Below are 24348 nucleotides of genomic sequence, written 5' to 3' on the forward strand. Positions count from 1 at the left end.
TTTTTCTACATTTAAGCTATCAGTCTGGAAGTATTGTCTGTAACTCTGGAAAGGTTCTGAGAACTTGAATATTCCCCAATAAAAACTATTAAATTTTTTAGTGTCACTAGCATTTCCTCACCTTTCTGCCCTAATTTATTTTATCTACAAAATACTGTGTTTTCTGTACAGGGAATTTGCTGCTGTAAGGAAGGATTAGAAGAGAAAAGAAGGGAATAGCAATTTGTTTCTGGTATGGATAATTTTGGGATAAATTTGAATTTACTATAGTAAACACTTCAACATTTCTATGATATAAAATTAGAGAAAAAATATTTTCTGCTTTTAAAAAGAAACTAATGTGGAGAAGCTCTATGATATTTTTGGTCTTGCCTGCTTTTTAATTAAGGGGAACACCCAGATTTTCTCTGGTATGTAAAACTTAGAAAATTATGGTTTTTCAAAGTCTCCATTAAAAGATTGCTTTTGTTGATGAATTATTTCCTTTTTTCCAAAACAAAATTGAATGTGAAACAATTAGTTACCTTTCTGTGTCATTCAGCAGGCTGTCTAAAAAAATAAATCTGATCATCAGATAAAATGAAACTTGTATCCCATAAAGATTCCTCTTTTCTTGACATCTGGTAAAAGAGAGGTTTTTCATCTTAAAGAGATCCACTACAACCTTTCTTGAAACATATTCAGTTTTATGAAGTGATTTTCTGCCCTCAAAGCATGGTAAAAATGAGAATGTGATCCTTGTCCCAAAACTCTGATGTCGGTGGAAGTTTTCCTACTAAATTCCAAAAGTCAGGAAAAACCCAGCAGTTCTTACATGGCAATAATATCTGTTTCCTATTGACCTGCAGAGATATAAATCTTGTAATGAGAGGCCTTGTGATGGAATCCATTATTAATATGCTGAATCATTCAATCCATTTTAAATATTTGATTGCTTGCTTCTCATATAATATGCATGATACATTCCTATATAAAATTATCAATATTCTAGGTGCCCGTAAACATTACAGGGTTTTTATTAATAATCTGCCAGTAATGATTTCATTATTTAGCAAGTATAAATCTATTTTTAGCAAAGTCTTAGATAACTTCAGCCTATGATCAACATAAAACCAGAATGAAAAGTATCAACACTGAGAGCATGTCACTGGAAGCCTCCTTAAAAAATTATTAAAGCGATCTTTAAGTGTGGAGGACTTAAAAAAAATGTTTAAAAAAACCCCGATTTTTTGTATTAAAAAATTTAATGGAAGACAAATTTAAGAAAGAAAGTATGTCGTCTTTCAGCTCTGTTTGCAGCTGTATTTCTAAGAAAGCAAATTTTCAAGTAGTGTTTACAACAGCTCATCTAACAGATTAACAGATTGAGATTTAAGAATGTAAGCCATTAAACTTCTTATTATCTCAACCTGTAGACTGAAAAATAAATCAATCCTTAAATTAAGTCAGAATAACACAACATATTTACTTCACAGCTTGAAATATCCAGTCCAAGTGTTCTGTTACCAGTGTATTTAGGAGGGTATTACATTTTTCTATGAATGTAAGTTAAAAGAAACTAAATTTAGCTGTCTTCTCCAAAGACCTCAACTTCTTAGACGTGCTATCAGAATATCCACCAAACTGGAGTGCTTTTAGCAGGCAAACATTAATATTTGGTGTGTCTGTGAGATCACATATTAACTATTAGAGAGCTCTGCTATTGTAAAATGGTGAATACTCTCAACTGTCTCAGACAAACATGGGCATTTAGAGCTGGATATAAAACATGGCACAAGTTTTGACATTTCCAGGTTTAAGTAGGTGACGAAAAAAGATTTACATGGTGGGGTATTAAAAATAAATTTCAATGATATCCTACATTGCAATGACAATCCAAAAACTTTCTGCTGTGCTAAATCTATTATTTATTGGTATCTCTAGGAGACTGAGATGCGTATCAGTCATTCCTTAGCCTGCTTTTCAGATTGTGTGAAGTCAAGTAAATCTGCTTAAAATTTACAAAAAAATTTAACTTAAATCACACATGAATTCTTGCTCTTCTTCCTTTCTAAAGATATTACATAAAGAAATATTCATACTAGGTTTCAGGATAGGTTTATAATTTTTTATTTCTTTATGTTATGCTTGAGTAGAACTGATATATAGATCTTGTTTGCAAAATGAAAATTCTGGATTTTGTTTATGTTAAACGCTGATCATTGGAAAATTATTCCCAATAGAGATATGAATATATCTCAAATATTTACATTTCTAGTGCAAAAGATCTTTTATTCTAATTTTTCTTTTTATTTTCCCTGAAATTGTGCCTTTTTCCCATGCAGCAACATAGCTCTGCAGAGAGATCTTGAAGTGCATTGGTTCAAACCATTCGAACAGGATTCAATCAGGTTGATTATATGATGCACTCTTCGATTTTTTTAAAATCATATATCTTAATTCATCAGTGATATGTAGAACTATGCATCTTAAATAAAGCTTCTAATTTTTGCAATCTTAAAGTACAACATTAAACAATTTGTGTGGGAAATAAGTGTGCATGGCTTATTTGGAAAAAAACAAACCAGTTTCACTTCCGTGTAAGGAAAAAAACGAATGGATGACTTTTGAGTTGTGACTCTCTCGGTTCTAATATGTCTTTTTGTGCATTTAGGGTTTTTTATTTTTTTCTGGAAAGGGAAATAAGAAAAATAATGTTTTCTGTGGAAAAGCATGGAGCTAAATCTAATGTAAAAATGAGATTAGGATACTACACTGAAATTCTTGTTCACCTGTTTCTGTAATTCATCAAAGAGAAAACAAAAAACAAAACATTTACAACTGAGAAAAATTATTACATAAACTTCTAGTTCCCATCACTGCTAGTAGCCCATGTTGCTGAATCCTGTTGGTTTGTCCTTAGCTGTACTCACTTATGCAGAAAGTTCCAATCCAGAGACTTTTCCTATTAAATCATATTTGGTTCTACACAGATGTAATGGGATTTTGCTCCAAGTAAAGCAGGCAATACACATAGTTTAATGCATCCTGGTAGTATCACACTATGCCTTAATTAAAAAAAAAAAAAAAAAAAAAAAAAAAAAAAAAAAAAAAAAAAAAGACAAATGAAATTCAGTTTACTAGGAAAATTTATTTCTTTATTTGATGAGCAACTGTCATAATCATACAATTAAACCAAAACAGACTACTAAGAAATGAAATATTACACTATGTCTTAAGCTTCCATGTAAAGCCTCACACTCCAGTGTTGTGCTTGTCTCCGTTTAAAAACAGAATGTATTGCACATTGATGAATTATGTAAAAAGATGCTCATAATTCTTAGCAACATGATTCTGAAATTCCTCTCATTTGCTGTGCAAATACATCGTACAAATGCATAATACATTCCTATTTTTATACTTCTTTTATTATTGTGATAATTTTTGCGCATCAGACTATAATTATGCCCTTATTTAGATGCATGTTTTAAATCTACCGTTGTGACAAATGTTTAAATCCTTGTCTCAATTTGAATTGCATAGCCTCTAGTTCATTTATATTTTTGGAAGAATTTAGTTTATAAAGTCTATAGTAAGCTACTATGGTATGCATGGAAAATGAATTTGTTCATTCAACTAGAATTTTCTGCTGAGTTGAATCTTTTATTTTTCACTGAGTTAAACTTGCATTAAAATAAAACATCTGAAAACCAGCCAGTAATTTTGTAAGGCCAACTTCAAATATATTTAGAGAGCTCAATGCCAAAAAACCCCAATCAAAACCAAACCAAACCATGGTTTTGTATTATTTCTCATTAACCATCTAGTTTTTATACAGTGCAACTAATACTGATACTAAGAAATGAAATGCAACTTCTCCTTTGGGAGTAGTCTGAACATTTCATCACATGCTTTAAAGGTGACTGTTAAAAAATAGCAAGTGCTGTATGAAAGGAAAACACAATAGAGATACAGTTAAAACTGTTTTTTTAACGTGTTTAGAAGTATTTGCATTCTTTTAATTAAAGGAAAAACAAACAAAAAGACAAAAAAAAAGAGATTAATTTATGACTTAGTAAAACAAGACTAGAAAAGGCAGATTTTGCTTTTAAAGACTGATTTTGCTTTTAAAGACTGCTTCCAGAGGTTCTGATTACTCTTACCTAATTTATGCACATAACACAGGGGTGTTACTTCTGAGTCTAGTCACCCCAGAAATTTTCTTTGTCCTGTTTTGTGTTCACCAAACAGACATACATCACCCTATGGAAATACTTGTCCCCCTATATTCATGGGTTTTTTTATTGAAAATACAATAAAAACTTTAAGCATGCTTTGTAACAAAGATTAGGAGCATAAATGCAGCTGTAAGGGAAGTTTCTGAGATAATCATTACCTGTCTACCAGCATGCATCAAATGCAAATTGTACCCATAAAAGAGTAATTACTTGCCAATACCAGTTTGTTGCTCTTAATATTCACATCCACGGAGGAACTGTAAAGAGAAAGCAGTGCCCAATGGAATAGCTTTTCATAAAATTATCTTCTTTTCTTCTCTCTCCTCCTGGGTATTAAAGTAAAAAATTCTTTTCACAACAATAAGTGCCTAGACCAAAAAATAAGCTTTCAGAATTCTGCTCAACAGCTACTGAACTGTTCAATGACTGTGAATAATGAAGAGGGAACAGGTTTCAGTCCCAGTTGTACAGCAGCTAGAAGACACTTTTAGAACTGTTTATGAGAACCAAGGACATTGATTCTATGAGAAAACACAATACAGACACTACTTCACTTTTTTTAGATTTAAATACTGTGGCTTCATGTCTAGTACTCATGGAATTCCATTAAAATGCAAACAAATTCCAATAAAATTACACAAAATTTAAATAACCAAAACAAACTCTTTTTTTGCTTTGTTGTTTCTTCTTCAGTTGGGGGAAGAGGTGTTGGAGTTGTGGGAGTGCATGTATATGTGCATTTCATGTTCTACTAGGATACGAAATGGCTTTACGTGCCTCTGAAATCTCCTGATGAACTATCCTTATTTTGAAATCTGATCTTTACAAAGGCATAGACTAATGTTCTGAAGAGGGGCATTTCATTCATGGAAACTCCCAAAAAACATGTACATGAAATTTGTTTTTGAAGACCCGGTTTTAGAATCCAGGGCTAAATTTGCATGCTCAAAAGGTTCAGAAGGTGTTTGGTAATAATATATATACGAACAATAACACCTTTATGACTCATCCACTACTTCTGTTTTAAAAATACTAAGTTCTCTTTTTTTATCTTAATTCAGTTGCAGCCAGTATGATTAGATAAGGTGTGAGCTATCACAGAATCATGGAATATTCTAGGTTGGAAGGGACCTACAAGAATCATTGAGTCCCACACCTGGCTCTTCATGGCACCGTCCCTAAAAGTCACCCCATGTAGCTGAGAGTATTGTCCAAATGCTTCTTGAACTCTATCAGTCTGGTGATTTTGCCACTTCTCTGGGGACCCTGTTCCAGTGTTCAACCACCATCTCTCTGGATGAGGAACCTCTTTCTAATATCCAAACTAAACCTCTCCTGACTCAGCTTCAGGACATTTCTCTGGGTTCTGTCACTCGTCACCACAGAGATCAGTGTCTGCCTCTCCTCTTACCCTCATGAGGAGATTGTGGACTGGAATGAGGTCTCCCCTCTGTCTCCTCCAGGCTGAACAGACCAATTGACCTCAGCTGCTCCTCGTATGGCTTCCCCTCAAAGCCCTTCACCATCTTCATAGCCTTTCTCTGGGCACTCTATCATAGCTTTATATCTTTACTATGTTGTGAAATCCAAAACTGCCTCCAGCACTCGAGGTGAGGCTGTCCCAGTGCAGAGCAGAGCAGAGCAGGACAATCCCCTTCTTTGCCCAGCTGGTGCTGCTGTGCCTGGTGCTCCCAGGATACACTTGGCCCTCCTGGCTGTCAGGGCACTGCTGACTCATGTTCAGCTTGCCACTGACCAGGATTCTTTCCATGGCAATGATTTCCAGCCTCTCATTCCCCAGTCTGTCTATACATCCATGGTTGCCCCATCCCAGGGGCAGAATTTCCCTTCTTGAACTTCATAGGATTGGCAATTGCCAAGGCCTGTAGTTTATCAAGGTCTCTTTGCAGGCTCCTCCAGCCTTCAAGCGCGTCAACAGCTCCTCCCTGCTTTGGTATCATCTGTAAACTTGCCCAGTATCCCTTCCACTCCTGTGCCCAAGTCATTAATGAAGATGTTGAAGAGCACAGAGCTGAGGGTGGAGCCCTGTGGAACCCCACTTGTCACAGGTCACTTGTGTGATGTCACCCCATGCACTGTAACCCCTTGTGCCTGACCCCTGAATCAGTTTCTCACCATCACATGATGTGTTTATCCAGCTGTGAGCTGAATATTTTGTCCAGAAGGATACTAGCTATAAAATCTGCAAGCTGTCTTAGCCTGTTTCTAGGCCCTGTATTAATGCAAATAATAAAAAGGAAGATCAGCAAAGCTTATTTAGGCTGAAGATTTTTTAAATTAATCTGTCTGGCTTTGTACCATTGTGAAGATAAGAAGGTGTACACTGCTGATCACTGGTAAATGGCTCAGAATCACTGTAGCATCTCTTAAGGCAAAAATAGGAGAGAGAAATACAGTGACATCACCTAAAACAGATTAGAGATTATAAGTACAACAAAGTAAAAAAACTGCATTCAGCCACTTATTTATTAGTGAAGAGCAATTGCAAGTTAGAATGTTACAACTAGCATGAGGTTAATAAAATGAAACAAAATTAAACATTCTTTATTGATTCCAAATTGAATTACTAACGCAGTTAATTCAAATAGCAACTCCATATGTCAGATGAAGGGACTTCCAGTTACTTCTGGAACACAGTGCTGGAGCAAGATGTAGATATCTTGTCAGATTATCTACAGGGTAAAACTAAATTTCGCTTATTTTCCTTCTGATTTTGAGTCCTTTGAGGAAAAATGTTCAACATTGCAAGTTCCATTGACTTCACTGGAACCTACAAATATTCAAAATAATTCAAGTTCAATTCAAAGATATCAATGAAGAAAGGGGAATGTCATCTAAAATTTACACTAATTCCAATTGAAAAATATATTGCAAATGTCAAAAAGACATTAGAATATCAGAATATTTCTAATAAGCTGTCCTGATTCTGCAAAACTAGGTATTTTCTGGAAGTGTATGTTCTCCTTTGCGAGTTTTATTTTGGACTTAGGAACTATTATATGGATACTTAAGAAAACTTAAATTGAAAGACCTACAAGAATTTGAGTAATTTCAGAAATAATTTAATAATTTAAACATTGTTTATGATACTAAAACTTTTGTCCTAAATTATAACTTAGATTGGGAGGGTTTTTTTGTTGTATTCCATGCATTTCTATATGTTTTTCTATTTTAAATGAGCCTGCTTAAGAAAAAGAAAGAAAAACTGTCTAGGAAAAGGAATTTTAGAAAATGCACTATACCGAAGTTAAATAGCATAGAAAGTCTCATATCCTGGAAGTTTACTTTAAAACTTTTGTTAAACGCTAAGTTAAACTCTTGCTTATAGCTCTTGAACCATGTAATTATGTATATAAATCCTACCATCCTTCTTAACCACTTTAGTTATCATGATGTATATGAAGTATGATTGCTTCTTAGAACTTGACAATGAAAAATTATTTTTTATATTAACTCAGTACCTTGCTTTTTTACAGCAGTAAGTGTGCTATTTCCAGATATTACCGTGCTGAAGCAGGGAAGTGTGTTTTTACTATAATGGAAAATATTTTTTAAATAGTCCTTGATGTACTATGTGAGAAGTGGCATTCAGGTTTCAATATGTCCAAAAAAAGGATTTGAAATGACTGCTAGTATTACCAAAAACCTACCTGAAGATATGTGACAACACTGGCAGGCCTTGAAGCTTTTGAATAATCTCTACAGGGAACAAAAGTCCCAGAAGAAACAGGCAAGCAAACAAACCAAACCAACAAACAAACAGAACAAAAAAAAGTACCAACCAATAGAAACAGAAATAACAAAACCAAAACAAAACCAACAAAGAAAAAGTAAACAAAGAAACAAAGAAAAAAACCCAAGCAAACAAGATAAAGTATGAAAATACATTTATCTAGGAAAAACTAAAAATGTGAAATAAATGTGGACCTTTTATTTTTATCAATATTATTGTTTGGAGTATTTTCATGTCTTTTTTTTCTCACAGGTGTTAAATTCATATTGTTTTATCTGAAGGTATCACCCCTGAAACCAGGCCTTTATTTTGAATATTTTCAAAACAGGGACTAAATAATTAGATCCTGATTTAGAGGTTGGAGTTTTTGAAAACAAGGCTAGGATGGCTTCTATTGCATATTTGGTACAACAGAGATTTTGAACGGCTGTCTCTTTTAAGTAGTGAAAAGCAATTAATCTGAATTTTTCCCTTCTTCCTCTTTAAAACTACATTTTCAGCTTTTACCTTCTTCTGAAATCCCATAATAACAAATTAAAGACATTAATGGAATATTGTAATGCAGATTTCTACCTGAGAAATAAAATAAATGATTGTTTAGGTATTTTAGGGATAAAAATATTGTAAAATCAATTTTAACCAATTTCACCCTCCTCTCTTGAAGCCTAAGTATGTAAATCAGCTAATCTAACAGCTTTTTGGTACAATACAGCCTTCAAAATATGCCTATACATTGATCACAAAGGATACTTAATGACTTATTTTATTTTTTAATAGGAGAATGTGCATTGCTTATACAGATTCCAAGGTGAATCAAATAGAAATTGCATGCATAAAGAATAAGCTGCCCAGATGGTCCATCAACAGTTAATTAAGTGGTAAACACAGAAGTATATCTGATGCTGCCAAAAAACTGCCTGCAGACTCTGCCATGGGCTCAAATATAGATTGCTGGAGGAAAATCTTCTGCAGATTGGCATCAATCTCTTGTGATGCTTATCTGAAAAACAGAGTAAATTTCACAAGCTACATTTGAAAATGGAAACAAGAGTAGGGGAAGCCCTGTCTGAACATTTTACTCATAATGGGACATGAGTTTGTCGTGCTCATGCTGCCAAGGTAAATTCAGTCCAGAACAGTAGAGACCAAAGAGGACCAGCAGCTTTCACCTGCTCTCCATGTGAAGTGATGTGGCAGCCTCTGAGTCTCCATCCACTTCTGGTACTCAGATAAAGGAGGGTGATATCCTTTCCATCACACAGCAGAGCTGAATGGACACGTGAACTCTGCTACACAACTATTCCCCAGGACAGTCTCACCGAACAGTCTCATCAGTAAAAAAAGAGCTGTATGGTTGCACGTTGAAGCTTCCACCTTTACATTTCTTGAGAGTCCTTCACTGCTAATCCCTCTAGAATAGTGTTCTAGTATCCGCTATTATAAGGCATCAAAGCAAGTTTCTGGAGAGTACAAGTAAGCCTAGAAAATATGTTTCTGGTAACATTAACTCTTTGCAATAGTTTTTTTCCCCTTGAGATGCACCTGATTTTCCAAGTCATATAATTCCAGAGTCAATAAGAAAGCTGGAAAAAATAGTTTGCCATGCTCCCAAATGTAAATCTACCCAATATTTGTTACTTCAGTGCAATTATCAGATTTGCACTTCCACTCAGATTAATGGATAAAACCACTACAAGTTGCTTAGGCAAGTGAGAAGACATGTGAATTGGTTAATAAGTGAATTAGGGATCCTTCCTTTGAAATTTGTTTCACATAAAAGAGCAGCAGTCATGAATATTTTAAAAGCAAAAACTCTTAAGGCTTCTTTAAATATTAATGCAGTAAAGAGAAAACATTAAATATCAGTTAGGAACATCTAGTATTTCAAGTACTAGGTTGTGAAACTAGAAAACTAAACCAAAATGATTGATACAAAATAGCTTGTATTTTGTCGTATTTTGCCCCTTAATTTTTTACATATTCAATCAGATGTTAATTATTTTTGTCTATATTTTTTTTCCTAGAAACTACATATTTCTCAAGGGTTGCTTCTGTTATGTAATCTTACAGAATTTAGTTGGAAAGAACAAAATAAAAGGCAGAAGGCTGAAGGTCTGAGACCAAATCACCCTCACAATCAAGTTTTATGGAGGTACTCAGGAAAAAAGTATGAAACAGGCCACAACTCTTTCAAAAACAGAAGTAAAGCTGTTTAAAGCACTTAATTTTGGTCATGAATTTGAATGAGAGAATCAATTCAAAATTCTAATCTTGCAAAATGTAAAACTATCAATGATCACAGTTCCCAAAAGCTTTCAAGATGTGCAAAATCAGCTGATGTCCCTATGCAGTGGAGTTATGGTCCCCAAGATTTCAAATAGATACTGTTGTTCTTGAGTTGGATAAATATGCTTCTGCTTCTCTCTACTGCTGCTGTGTCTGAGAGAATTCATGGAGGCAATGCACATCTTCTCAAGAAAACCACAGTAATAGCTACAATACTAAGGGAAACAGATTTGCCCCAAAGCAGTGTCAAAAAATAATCTCCCATTAAGAGTAGCTTTACATGTAGTTTCAACTGTTCCCAAAAGGAAATCTTTTATATATGGCACTTTTTCAACTTCAGCTTGGATAATCCAAGGAAAGCTATTTGCTCTACTTGCAATAAAAATTTGTATACTCACAAACCTGGAGTCTATGTTGGCACATCTGTACTTAGTTTCCATCTGCAAGTATTGTAGCCAATATATTCCAGTGATTGCAGCCAAAATAAAACAAATAAAAAGAAACTCTAACAGTGAAGCAACTGAAACTATTAGACATTGCACAGGATTCTACATTACCTTTTTTTCTTATTATTCTTTTATTTTGTTGTGGAACAAAAGGCAATTTAAAGCCAATAACAAGTACAGAACTTGCATTCAGATCTACAGGTTTTGTTTTCTCCAAAGCCAAACTGCACAGTTATCACATTTGCAAAAATAAAGATGGACTCTTTTGCAGATAAAATAAACTTTTTTGCAGATGAAACCTAATTCAAGTAGAATATGGATTGACAGATGAAAAACTGCCGACACAGGGATTGACACAGGTAACATTGATGCTCAAATAACTAATGCAGATCAAAAAAAAAGAATTATGCAGGCTATCATCTTTTTCCAAGAATCCCATATAACCAAGCCCAAAGTATAAGTTATTATAAAATTCCTAACATTAGGTTTAATTGAATAATAATATACTATATTATTTTCACAGAGTTTTTATTGGGTTTTATTTATTGATTTATGAAAATAAACCCAAACCAACACCAGAATTAATTTGGTTTTATTATCTATTATGCCAAAGTCCCTTTTCTGGGCACGTTGAATTCTAAGGACTACAGCAAATCCTCCAGCAAATAAACAGAAAGAATCACTAATGCAGCAGTGAAAATATTTATTTGGAGACAAAGTTTAAAAAAAAAAAAAACAACAAAATGAAATGTGTACATTGACCAGACACAACTTGAGAAAGAAGTAAATATTTCTAATTTTTGCTTTTTGCTTTTCTTTCTTCCACTTGGATTGTCATTCTAGATAGATGAAATATCCTTGTATTTTTGTTTGTTCACTTGCTTACTTTTGTGTTTATGCATCTTTAAGTTAAACTTTTTTTAAAAACAGATTTTTTTTTTCTAAACATACTTTTTTCATGATGCAAGAGGTTTGATCTTTCTGTATAGTTGCTAGTGCTCTTACACGACCATTCAATTCTTAGGGGAGTACTCATATCTGCAATTAATCTTAGAAATTCCATTAATCCCCCAGTGGCAATTAAATATCTCCAAGGTATATGGATGCATAACAGATTGATTGCTTTCACATGCTTTGTCTTTTCAATTTTCTGTCATGTGCTTCATTTGCACCTCAGAATCATCAGTGGTCAGCACAGAGAAGAATCGGAAACAAGAAATTGCTCTTCATTCAGAAACCAGAATTTTAAACAGGAAGAAAACTGAAATATTTGCAATATTGGTTCTGTTTATATAGTAATTCAGTATTTCAGTATTGTCTTGTTTGCTAAACTCACATAAGATATTGACCCATCAGTAACCCCTGAATTCAGTGTTCCCTGAAATGTCAGAAAACACTGTCACCGAACTAAAAAGGAATAACTCTTTTAGTTCCTTTAAAAAAAAATAAAAAACACCAAAACAAAAACCTAATGAAAACCCTCAAATATAAAAAACAATACAAAGCTGATAAGATATGAGTAATATATGTTGATTGGTGCCATGATATGCAAAGACTAATAAACCCTTTGCTTCTGGTCTGCACAACATCAGATGGCAAATTAAGCCATTTCTTTGGTTTGCTGCACTTCAGGGCATTCAAAGAGCAATTTGCTTGGCTTGGGCTTGTGCTGGTTGAGAGGGGCAGTAGCTGCTGTTTACAGCTGCTGAGTCTCCCCTTCCAGAAGATTGGCAGAATGCCTCCAAGGGACTTGTCTGACAAAACTTTACAGAATAGAAATATAATATGGAGGAGACATCAGAGGGAAATGGAAGAAGAGGGGAGTTATTGAAGTAAAAAAGGAGAAAGGTAGAAGTCTTAGGAGCCTGATATTAAAAAAAATCAAAGTTTTAGAAGTTCAGCCACTGCTTTGAATTGGTCCCCCATGTGTCAACTGATGGGAGACTGCCAATATACTGTGATGCTCCACAGTTCCCACTCCTTGTTCTGCATTCTAATGCTATTAGTAGGCTAAGACCATGCTTAGAAAGAAGGTGTGTGAGAGTGTTGGGTTCCCTTAGCTCCTTTACTCACCCCACACGCATTGTTCCTTACCTCACTGTATGATCCAGGCACTCTTGCTGAAACAAATGCTCTCTGGCTGTCAAAATCATTTTTTATATCAGTAACTGTGCAGTTAAACAAGGGAGTTCTAATAAGATTCATTTTTCTCCTCATCAAGTTAAATTCATGGTTGAAGAGAAAATTGTGATTGTGTCAGACTGAGGATATAGGGATGTGAGGGTTAGGAATCACTGGCATTCTTACTTTAATCAAGCTTTCATTCCCAAATTGGATTCTTAGATGTGTTCTCCCTCATTTTTGTAGATCTAATGTGTTTTGTTTTTTGTTGTTTTTTTTTTTTTTCTTCTTCTTCTTTTTTTTTTTTTTTTCCTTTCTCTTCTCAGCAGTTATTTTCTTTTACTGGTGTGCTGCTTAATGGAAATACATCAAATTCTTAGCAGATGCAGTCACTGAATAAAACAAAGGTCTAAATGCTAATATGAATAATGAAATTTCCATCATAGCACACACGGGAAAGAGTAGAAATTGCTAAGGCATAATAAAATAAATTATATTTTATTAAAATCTCCCCACTGAACAGATACTGTGTGCAAATATATTTTCTAAAATGAATCATTGTATATTTTCATTTATGAACAAAAAGCTTAAAATGCCAGTGTTTTATTCATGTGTATATACAAAGTGTATCTTGAAGCACTCTTTATTATACAAAGTCATTTAGTTGCAAAGGAGAATAAAAATATTGTCCAGGAAATGAACAAGCACATAAAGAATTTGTTTACTTTCAAAGTCAACTGCAAAACTATCCTAGCCTTATGTTAATGTTAGATATACCTACACTGTTCCCTGTTCATTTCTGAAGTACAAATGCAAGCATGTAATTCTCCTTCTAAATAAAATTAAAATTTGAAAAAAAAAAAAAAAAAGCACTTTGCAATATGAACATATGAATTTGTAGATCATTCACTTATCTTGGGAGCACATTTGGGGTATTTCAAATACTACTCTGTGGATTTAGCTGAAAGACACCAAAGTTGAAAAAAACAGAATTCAAACTGCATTTCTTGTCATTTTAATTAATATTCAAAATTTTATTTATAGATTATGCTCTTAGACATTTCCTATCTTGTAATTACAGTTCCTCTTGTTGTGAGTGGGAAGGAGATTGAGAACTGGAATTGAGAGAAGAAAATAAAACCCTTTCTTGCATTTTGTTAACTCAACCTTCAATTCTTTGCTCTTTCCCAGGGTATTAGGAAGGGAAAGATGTCTGACTTGAGTACAGTGGGAAGGGAGCCAGACTGGAATGGGAGAAGAAACAGAGATAAGGATAAGGAATAAGGGTGGAAGCAGAGATGGTGCCTGGGAATGAGGGAGGGGGAGTCTGGGAATTCAAATCTAAGAGGGAAATGGTGAAGAAAATGGTGAGGTAGCTAGAGAGGGAAGAGAGCCTGCCTTTGGATAAGAGCTTGGCGAGACTGCCAAGATTAGAATGGTACAACTGGGAGTTATGTGCAGAAAGTCCTGAAATAAGTGAATCTGACAATGTGATAGTTTACACGATGATAAATGAGACTCTCTCAGCAAAGAGAAGGATGCAGGCACACTATTGGAGTTTAAGCTGAGTGAGTTACAAGCCAACAGCCAAGATGAAGTAATTATCTGTAGGTTTGTTTATCATTAGTATTTTTTCAGGTAGAAACTGTAAGCTCATTGAGAAAGACAGTATTTTTCAATCCAAATTTGATAACTTTGTAGAAGGGCATTTAATTTTTTAAAGATCACTTTTACAAAAGTATTCTACAAAAGTTGATTAAGATTATATCAGAAAAAAAATTCTAATCTTTAACAGTTTTACATGTATTTCTAAATTTCAAGGGGTGAAAACTACACAGCAAAATGGGGAATATCCAATATTTGCTTGCTTCCAATCCACTTGCTCAAACATGTCCTAAATTTTGTCCACTTCTTCATAAAATGTAAAAAAAATTGAATAAAAATTAGTCTGTTTTGCAGTGAGTACCTGTACATCTTTCCAATAAAACTGGAAACTCTTTTATCTTTTTTGTGGCCTTTTTTATATAGGTTTTGTAACAAGTTTTCATATAAGCTTTACCAAATGTCAAAAAGAGTTTAATAAAACTAGTCCTCTACCTTTCAAGACTTTGCCCTCAGAAGTGTCTCTTTTAAAAAAACCTTAAAAATCTGACTGATCATGAGCTCAACAAACAACATCTAGTGAGGAGTTTCTGTTGAATTCTATATAATGGTGATCTTGAAGTTAAAGCTCATACTTAAGAAGTTGGCAAAGTAGTTTCATAATCTTCAGAACTTTGCTAAATAAAATCAAAATTACTAAATAATTAATTTTATTGAGGTCAATCAGATGCAAATTGAAGAAAAAAATACTCTGTGAGAGTGTTTCGCTACTGATTCTTTTTTGCTAGCTTCTGGATTTTGTTTCAGGATCAAAAGATATAATTGGATTTTCACCCGGTTATGTTTGTTTAGCAGATAGAATCCATATTTTTCTAGACTCTGCCTGAGTTGCTAAGAGCAGAACCTAAAATTTGGGGCCTTGTCAGTTAGATGTGGACCAGAAGATGTGTCAGATCTTTAAACCTGAGAATTTGTTCTGAAGTAATTCTTTAATTCTAGGGTGATTGAGACTAATCTTCAGATGTTACAGAAAATGAACCATCAGCAAAAAATGAAACCAATATAATAAAAAACTTATAAAGACTACTTTCCATTTACAGTCTGATGTAGCACACCTCAAATATAATTTTCAAAAAAAAATTCCAGTTAGAGAACTGAGGTTTTCAAGTTCCTGACTACAATGCGATTATAATAATAATAATAAAAAAATCCCTTATATCATGATTCTTGTGCTAATAAAATATCTTTGATTTCAAGTTGAAATAAGAGAAAAAGTGACCACAACATGTACCTTTTACACCTTATTTTATTTAAAATGAAATACATCAAGTCAGGGTTTTTTTTCACTTTTGTATTCAGAATACATATAGAAAATGGCACGTTTGAACAATAAACCCTGCTCCAGGAATGAACCATTTTTTGCATTGCACTTCTCCCAGGTAAACTACCTTTAACAGCACTAAATATGAGAAGAACTGGTTTGACAAGTTGTGAGCATGTAAGCTTGCAAGTATATTGGGAATATGATCTACCTACCCCTCCTAAAGCAAATAGGTACTGCTTCCAATTACTGTTTCAAATGGCATACTCCTCAGAAACCATACTTAAGGAAAATACACTGTAATCATATAAAATGCCTTTTGGTCAACCCTGAACCAAGGGCTTAAAAAGAATATCCATTCACAGGCAGTACTTCACGGTACAATATCAAACTAGGTCTCAGGCTTTAACTCAGTGTACAAACTGGGGGTATGGGAGGAGCTGAGAGGGGACACAGCCAGGACAGCTGACCCCAACTGGCCACAGGGATATCTTATACCATATGACATCACACTCAGTTATAAAGCTGAGAATATCCCATTCTTCCTCTTTTTTTCTTTTCCCATGAGGAAGAGTGGGATATTTAGAGTGATGCTGTCTGTCTCTTCAAGTTACCATTAGACTGGATGGAGCCCAGCTTTCCTGGGAATGGCTGAACATCTGTCTGACCATGGAAAGTGACAAACTAACTCCTTGTTTTGCTTTGCTCTCATGCATGGCTTTAGCTTTCCCTCTTAAGTTGTCTTTAACTCAACCCACGAGTTTTCTCGCTTTTATTCTTCTGATTCTCTCCCCATCACACTTGGGAGGAGTGAGTGAGAGGCTTTCTGAGGCTGTTGCCAGCTGGGGTCAAACCATGGCAGAGTTAGAGCCTGAGAGATTCATTTCTCATGAGTCTCCTAACTCATTCCCAGTGCAAGACATAAGCTGCAAAAAAAATTCTTCCCTGAGTATTTTTTAATCTGGGCAATGGCTGGAAGTGCAGCAATTGAGAACAAACCTTAGCTTTTGTTAAGTTTAAGGCTGTGGTTGGGAGAGAACAAAACATTATTCCCCGCTTGGTGTCTGGCTTTCAAGAGCCTCCTGCAGGATTGTTTCCCTCGTTAGAGTAGGCATTGTGAGATACATTTCAAATGGCTGTCATGAAATGCTAAATAGTTAAGAAAGACTGACATCCAAAAAGGTGTTGACATCAAACTTTCATCATCACTAAGCAATTCTGACCAACACAAATGATACACAACATTCTGTTCTATGAAGAGCAATGTTATAAAGAAACCTAGATATCAATGACATCTGTAGCACATTAATATCTGTATCTGTACCAATTTTCTTTTAGCTTCCTACAAGAATCAACCTGCTCTTGGCTGTTTCGTGTTGATAGTAGTTCTTTTTTGCTAGTGAGCAAATGTCAAGATAAACAGAAGTCATTTGCAAGTGTTGAAAGCATGGAGGAATTTTGATCAACAAAATCTGAATATATTTTAATGCAATTAGCAATTAATAAATGTCTTTGAGTTAGTGACAGGATAAGCAGATTATGAAAAAAAAAAATTAGTCAGTTATTTGTGGTTAAAAGAGCTAATTAAAGTCCTGGAGTAGGCATGAGTTTTAAAACCCTATACAAAAGATAAACTTCTTTCCTTGAGAAACCATAAATTGGCTGAGAAAATGGCTTTAAGCATTAAAATGTATTGAATGCTGTGTAGGGTAGGGGGGCTGTCTAAGCAGTGGCAGCACCATTAATCAAGGAGATCTTGTAGGGAGTTAATCTTATCTGCTCAAAGATATTGAAATATCTGTAATATCTTTGGGGAGCCAGGCCTGTATTCATGACATCAGTATCAGTCCTAGGAAAGAGATCTACATCTCTTGACATTAACAACAAAAGACATGTCCAGAGTCATCTTAGGTCCCATAGTATCTGAAGAAAAATCTTTTGTAGAGGTGTTTAAGATGTAAATAAGTATCTTGAGCCTGACTCTGTTATAGAGTGACCGTTGACATAGAATGGATATTATTTTTAAGGGATGGGCTTTTTAATTAAAAATGTATGCCAAGAGTGAATTTTATTAACTTTGGGAATCAGAGTTAGTCCAGACTCTGGCAAAAGTGAGTGGATTAATTCAAAGTGGATTAATTTAATTCAAAGCGAGACAAACAGCTATATCCTGAGGTTTGAAAATACCTTCACAGACAGATTATGAAGTCAGAATCACAGTTCATCGCATAGCAATAACAAATGATAACCCTTTCCTGATCCTAAATGTGTAAACCAGATATTGTTTGAAGTTCATATTCTCTTTTTCAGTGACTAACTTTAAATCATCCTTCAGTGTCAGGCAAATTATTAAACTCAACATTTCTGAAACTCTTGTAGCTACTCACTGGTGGAGGAACATTTGTTGGGGAACAGGAAGGAGTAATGCATGCATACAGAAGGTACTATAAAATTCCAGTTTTTTCTTGACAAAAAAGCTAAGAGTATCATGCTAATATAAATTATATAATTAGGAAAAAAATTCTTTCCTCATGGCAGAAGCTTCTGTATGGTAAGAACGACAAATTCTCCAGCATTTATGGTTTCCGCTGTAAAGAACTTGAAGTATTTTTAACTTAGACTTTTTACAGAAACAGTTTTTCTATTAAAAATCCCATTTTAACTTTAAAAATGTTGACAAGTATTATTTGTATAACAAGCTGCATTATTAAAGCATTTGCACATTCATAAGAAAATGCCATGGTAAGCTCCACATCTGCCAATCACATAAACAAGCTAGGAAAGGAAGGTCTTTTTTCCTACAATTCCATGTTTGATAGGTGTCCATACAAAGTAAGTGAGAAGAACTTAATTGTTTTCATTGATGCCCAGTGTGTTTTCCACCCATAAATAGTATTTATGCAAAAAATTGTTTCCAACTAATTTTTTAAATACTAGCTATTTTTTCTGTCTCTGGTCATTTTTCCTCACCAATGACCTAAATATTTTCAAAAGTTAGGTTATATAATTTCATTTAATATAAAGATCACATATATATGTATATTTGTGTGTGTATACATATATACATATATACACACATATATATGTATATATGTGTGTGTATATATATTTACATATATATACACATATATACACATACATATATACATATATATATATATATATATATAGTTATATAGTTATCATAATTATATGGTTCAAGTAGCTCTCAAATGTGATTCATATATAATATATACCCTGATACTGCAAATTATCCATCTTAAGCCACAAAAATTTGATTTCACAAAATTATGAGAGCATATGATTGGAAAAGATCTTAGAGGCTTCACTCAAGTCTCTAATATGACATGTGCCATGTGATGTAAATCCTCTCATATGTCATACTTTAACAAGATTAGAGAAGCTGTGAAAATATAAAGTATGAATGAAAACGTCCAATTACCAGTCTATAAACTGATAAATGTATCTCCACAGTGCAATTAATTTGTACAAGACAGTCTCTTGGATAAAATAATTGAATACTCCACAGATATTTTGTTTAGTATCATTCTGTATCTTCAGTTCTTGATATTTTGATTCAAGATTTAGCTAACACCTCAACAATCTGTATGTCTGATCACAGTACACTCTAAATCAGTATTTTCCCAGCTAACAAACAACCCACCCCCAGCCCAATCAATATTTAAAACCAACCCAAACCATAACAAAAAAACCTAACCACCCAAACCACCAAAATCGTAAAATCCTATGTCTGTCCTCACAGGAGAGATACTCTAGTTGCTTCATGCTGCTGATCAAAAGAATTCTGTAAGGAAAAAGTCACTGTGGCTGAAAGTCAAACAACTGAACAAGACATCTTGACACACATTAAAATTTTCAAGTGGAAGAGGTGAACAAATTAAGAAAACTAAAAGAGTACATAAAACATGTCAAGTTACATGTAACTGTAAATTAATATAATACAAAAAATTTGTAGGGACTTTTTGAACACATCAAACCTATATTAAAAACATTGTAACTTATCAGGAAGAGAAACTTACTACAAAAGTAAAAAAGTTATTTTTAACGCATGCATGGTTTTTCAAAAAACTTTTTCAGACAGAGAATCACAAGTGCTTGAAATGCCCACAAGACTTAGAAATAAAAGGATAGAAAACAGTGGAAGAGTATGAGCCGTTTCCAGCATAGATAGCTTAACAGAAAACTTGCCACAACCTTCCCCTAGGTTCTAGTTGGCTCAAGATATTCACATATATGGTCTGAAAAATATAGTGATGGAAAGTGATGCTGAAGACTTCTAGATTATGGAAGTCATTCAAGATAACCAAATCTAAGGCTGTCTGCAATCTCCCATAGGAAGTTGGTATGTAAGGTCTGTCTCTCCCATGATGCTTGGGCTTGCAGATTAATGATGATGGGCAGACTGTCATCTAAATTACTTTTTTTTTTTTTTTTTTTTTTTTTTTTTTTTTTTTTTTTTTTTTTTTTTTGCTGCATCTGCAGCTTATCTCTTGTAGACCTAACCTGGTTTGAGGTGTTTTTTCGATAAGATGTGCTAGAGCAACAATCATCTTATTTTTCTGCACAGTAACTCTCCATCAAAACTGAAACACAACAGACTTTTTCTGCTGGCCAATACACAAAAATGCCTTTTAAATAATTTTTCAAAATATGACATTGACTTCAATCTTGACCTGCATAATAAACCTTATAAGTACTATTGAAGTTTTAAAAGATTGTAATATTTTACTGTAGCATAAAAAGTAAGTGATGCTAGTGAAATTGATCTTTTAGTCTATAGTGAGTTCTGAGTGCTCTTATAGTGCTCTACTGGAATTAGGTTTTAAAATATAAATGCATCTTTTGGTAAGTGGGAAATGTTTCTGTATATGTAAGTTAGAATCTTCTCTGGCCTCTTCAAAAAACTGAAAGGATTTGCCACTATGGATTCTCATATTTCCTTCTGGTAACAAAGGTGTCTTGTTAAAACCAGATTTCATCAAGTTCATCTTTGAAGAACTATGTTTCAATCACAGATAACATAATAGACAAGTTGTATGCACTATATGGAAAACTATTTACCATTATCTGATTATCCAGATCATCTGATGCTAACGCATGTCTACCTCCACCTCTGTTTCTCTGGAACTCCTCTTTTCCTGAAGGTAACTCACAACTGCACTATTCACATTCAATAAGATTTGAAGAAGGAGTTTTTCAAGGGTACCACCAGCCTGGCAATTTTACCATAATAAGTAGTTAAAAAAAGATAAATTGATGAAGGAGAGCACTCATCAGCATTCCAGTGAGGAATTCACTTAGTCAAATATCAACTGAGCAATAGCACCTAGAAAGCCAATAAGCATAAGCATGGATAAAAATATGGCTCCGGAACAACTGCAACATTTAATACATCTATTTTGACTTCTGAGCAAAATAGCACTTGTGAAAGACATGGAAAAAGCTGAGAATCTGATGATGTAAGGATGTAAGGACCATCATGGAAAACCTGGAAGGGCAGAAAGCATGAAAATGAACTAATACTGCAGGTAGTAGTCTTTGGGAGTCAGCACAACCTGGATATGGCATGCCTGTAGGTTCTTGGGAGAACTAAGCACTGGAACTGGATTGGTGGGAGAAGTGTGTACATTGTAAATGGGAGTGGTAGGGCAGGACCAACTGGAGGTCACAAAACAAATTCATGAAACAGTGGTTACTGTTGATAGAAAATTTATCTTAAACATTTTAATTTGGTTTTATCACCTTTTTTCAGTTTGTTGAGATAGCACAGAAATATTTCTTCTTTAATCAGGATATCTTTGTCTTCAAGGCACTGCCACATTTCTGAAATGCCTCACAAAGTTTGTGATTCAAAAAACCATGTGGTATAAGTGGTCACCTAGTTTTGAAGGAGTAGAATCTGTAGGCATTATGTGAGATTTCTTCCAGTATTTATATTACATATATTACATTAGATTAGTATTAGAAGTAATCTAATTCTAGATTAGAATCAGTGTGAGAAGGCTGTGTTCATGGAAAATAAAATATTAGATATTCTATGGAACTATTTTTCAAATATGGAGATTACACAGTTCTTATAAATCTTTACTAGGAGAGTTTATACTCAATATCTGGCATTTAAATTGATATTTAAAAAGAGCCCACCTAATTTATTTAGTTGATCTCTTTTCTCAATTTAGAACAGCGTTGTTGTGTTAATTAACAACACCATTGGTTCTTATAAGTACTGGCCCTACAACTTAATGTGATAGATCATGTCTACACTTCAGAGAAAAACATAGACTTTTGTTGCTGGTACTCAGGTGAATATAAATTAATAACATGAAAAGAAGAATCTGAAAATACCAGATGCAGAAAGAAACACAGAAAATTATTGGCAGTTTAACAAAATATTTTTTTCTAAAATCCTTTTGAAAAAGTAAGAAGAAATTAGGCATTTCAAAAAAGACAATGAGCTTGCTTTTGATGCAGTATCATTTCTTAACCTGCATAACTTCCATTGGCTCATATCTCAATTTGAAGTAAAAGGTACACAACAATTTAACACTTGGGGTCAAATGTACCCTTACTGTAAATAAATTAGGAGGAACTCGGCCCATTATAAATACATTTTTAAGATGAATATAAATACAAGAGTTATTATATATATTAAGGTGATTATTTATAGTAATGCTTAAGTAACTTTTTAAGGAGAAATATCTCTTTTTTAAACCAAAATTATTTGGTTTGAAATATTTCTTCTTGGTTCTTTTTGTTCCTTGGAAAAGTGATCCATTCAACATGACAGACCTGTTAAACCCCAAGTTAAATATTTGGTCCAGAATTATCCCAAAAGCTTTAGAGATGTATTATGAAGAGTGAAGGGCTTTTACATCTGGTTATTCCAGTCAACTAAGGTCTTAATTGCTCTCAGGAGGGAACTTTCTTTCCATTAACTTTAACACAAGCCTAGAATGATTAGGATCTTAACATAGGATCCTCAGTTAAGTGCCTACATTTATCTGGGATGAATTCATAATTTTAGCTTTTTAATCTTCTCCACTTGAGATAGAAAAGGAAAGGGAGAATGAATTATGCATTTATTAGAAAAGAAAAATTGTCAGATCCACCTTCAGTCTCCACTGTAGCTGGGATATTCACCTTGGACATAATTTCCCTAGCCAAATACAAAAGATGAGAACTGAAATCTGCCATCCCATACCCATGTACTATCCAGAGCTGCAGTGAATCTTGCTGGCATCTGTCATTCACCTTTCTCACTGCCACCTAAAGTGTCTGGATGACTCCTCTAGGCAATACAGTGGGCAAATGTCATCCGTTCCAGGCTGTAGTGGTAAATATGGCAGTGGGACTTGGATGCTTTTGTTGACCAGAAATACCACTCTTGTTCCAGGTATTCAGTGCACTGGCTCTCAGCTAAGATGTATGATATATGGGATATAATTCTATCAATCCTTCCTTATAATGTTCAAATTTTCCCCTATATAATTAAACATCTGCTAGAGCACTAACAAGACCTGAGTTATCGTGTTTCAGAATTACTTTAACTTACAGTGGGAAGGACGTTCTGCCAAGTGTATTCCTGATGTGTCTAAATCAACATATGTCATCTCTCAGCATGTGCTTAAAGATATATATTTTTTTTTAATTTCACAGGACTAATCAAGACATATGACAAGCAAGACAACCTTAGGATTAGGCAAGGTAATTTCAAATGTTTAAAAAACTAATAAACACACCTCACTACAGTGAAACTATGAATGCTCAATGTTTTAAAAAAATACTTTAGAGAAGTAAAGGATGTGTTCTCATTAAAACTGTCAAAAAAGAAATAGGAAACTCAGCTCTCAAGTTCAACTTAAGTTGTAGCTACACAAACCAGACTATTCTATGGCACGTATGACTACACTTCAATGGCAGGGCATTCAGAAATCCACAAAAAAATCAATAAATTAGAAAACTACACTACCATATGGATCAAAGTTTTCCATGCTTTGGAATTGCCTACCTTTCACAAAAACTTGCGTGTTTTCATTAATCAGCATTTAGACCATTGGACCTGTAATCAAAAGAAAATTTGGTGTTCAGTATGAATAATATGGTTGGGTTCCCTGTTAGTTTTATGAAATCAACTCACAGTAAGTCCATTTGATTAGCAGAAAAGAACTGGGAAGGAAGACTGAATCATAGGATTATTTAATCATACATTGCATTCCCCTGAAAATGAATACATCATTTAAACTCTTGTAACCTCCTATTGCTTAGGAAAATATATTTTGATAAGCATATTACAATATAATAACAAAGAAACAAAGAATAATAACAATATAATAACAAAGAAAATAAATTCTTAAAAAATCAGCTTTTTTCCTTGACTGTCATCAAATTTAGTAGCTCAAAGGAAAATAAATAAATAAATAAAAACTAAGATTTTGAATAAAACCAATCTGAGATTTGTGAGACAAAATTATGTGTTTCATCTCTGAGCTAATTATGGTCAATTCCATAAGGCCAAGTGACATATTCACTTTAAACATCTCCGTGACTTTATGACAGGGAGCAGAAAAACACAAGGAAATT

General features: G+C 34.0%; 1 long non-coding RNA gene across 1 annotated transcript in view; it reads left to right on the forward strand.

Moving 5' to 3' along the window:
* Nucleotides 1–24348, forward strand: part of LOC136286032 (uncharacterized) — a 60157-nt gene that overhangs the window by 23693 nt on the left and 12116 nt on the right. The window contains exon 2 of the long non-coding RNA XR_010719698.1: nucleotides 23425–23472. This is a non-coding gene — a long non-coding RNA (uncharacterized lncRNA). The remainder of the gene's footprint in view (nucleotides 1–23424; nucleotides 23473–24348) is intronic.

Source organism: Chamaea fasciata, unplaced genomic scaffold (assembly GCF_029207755.1).
Source record: "Chamaea fasciata isolate MVZ Bird 193981 ecotype frontalis unplaced genomic scaffold, bChaFas1.0.hap1 SCAF_2, whole genome shotgun sequence".
Taxonomy (NCBI): domain Eukaryota; kingdom Metazoa; phylum Chordata; class Aves; order Passeriformes; family Sylviidae; genus Chamaea; species Chamaea fasciata.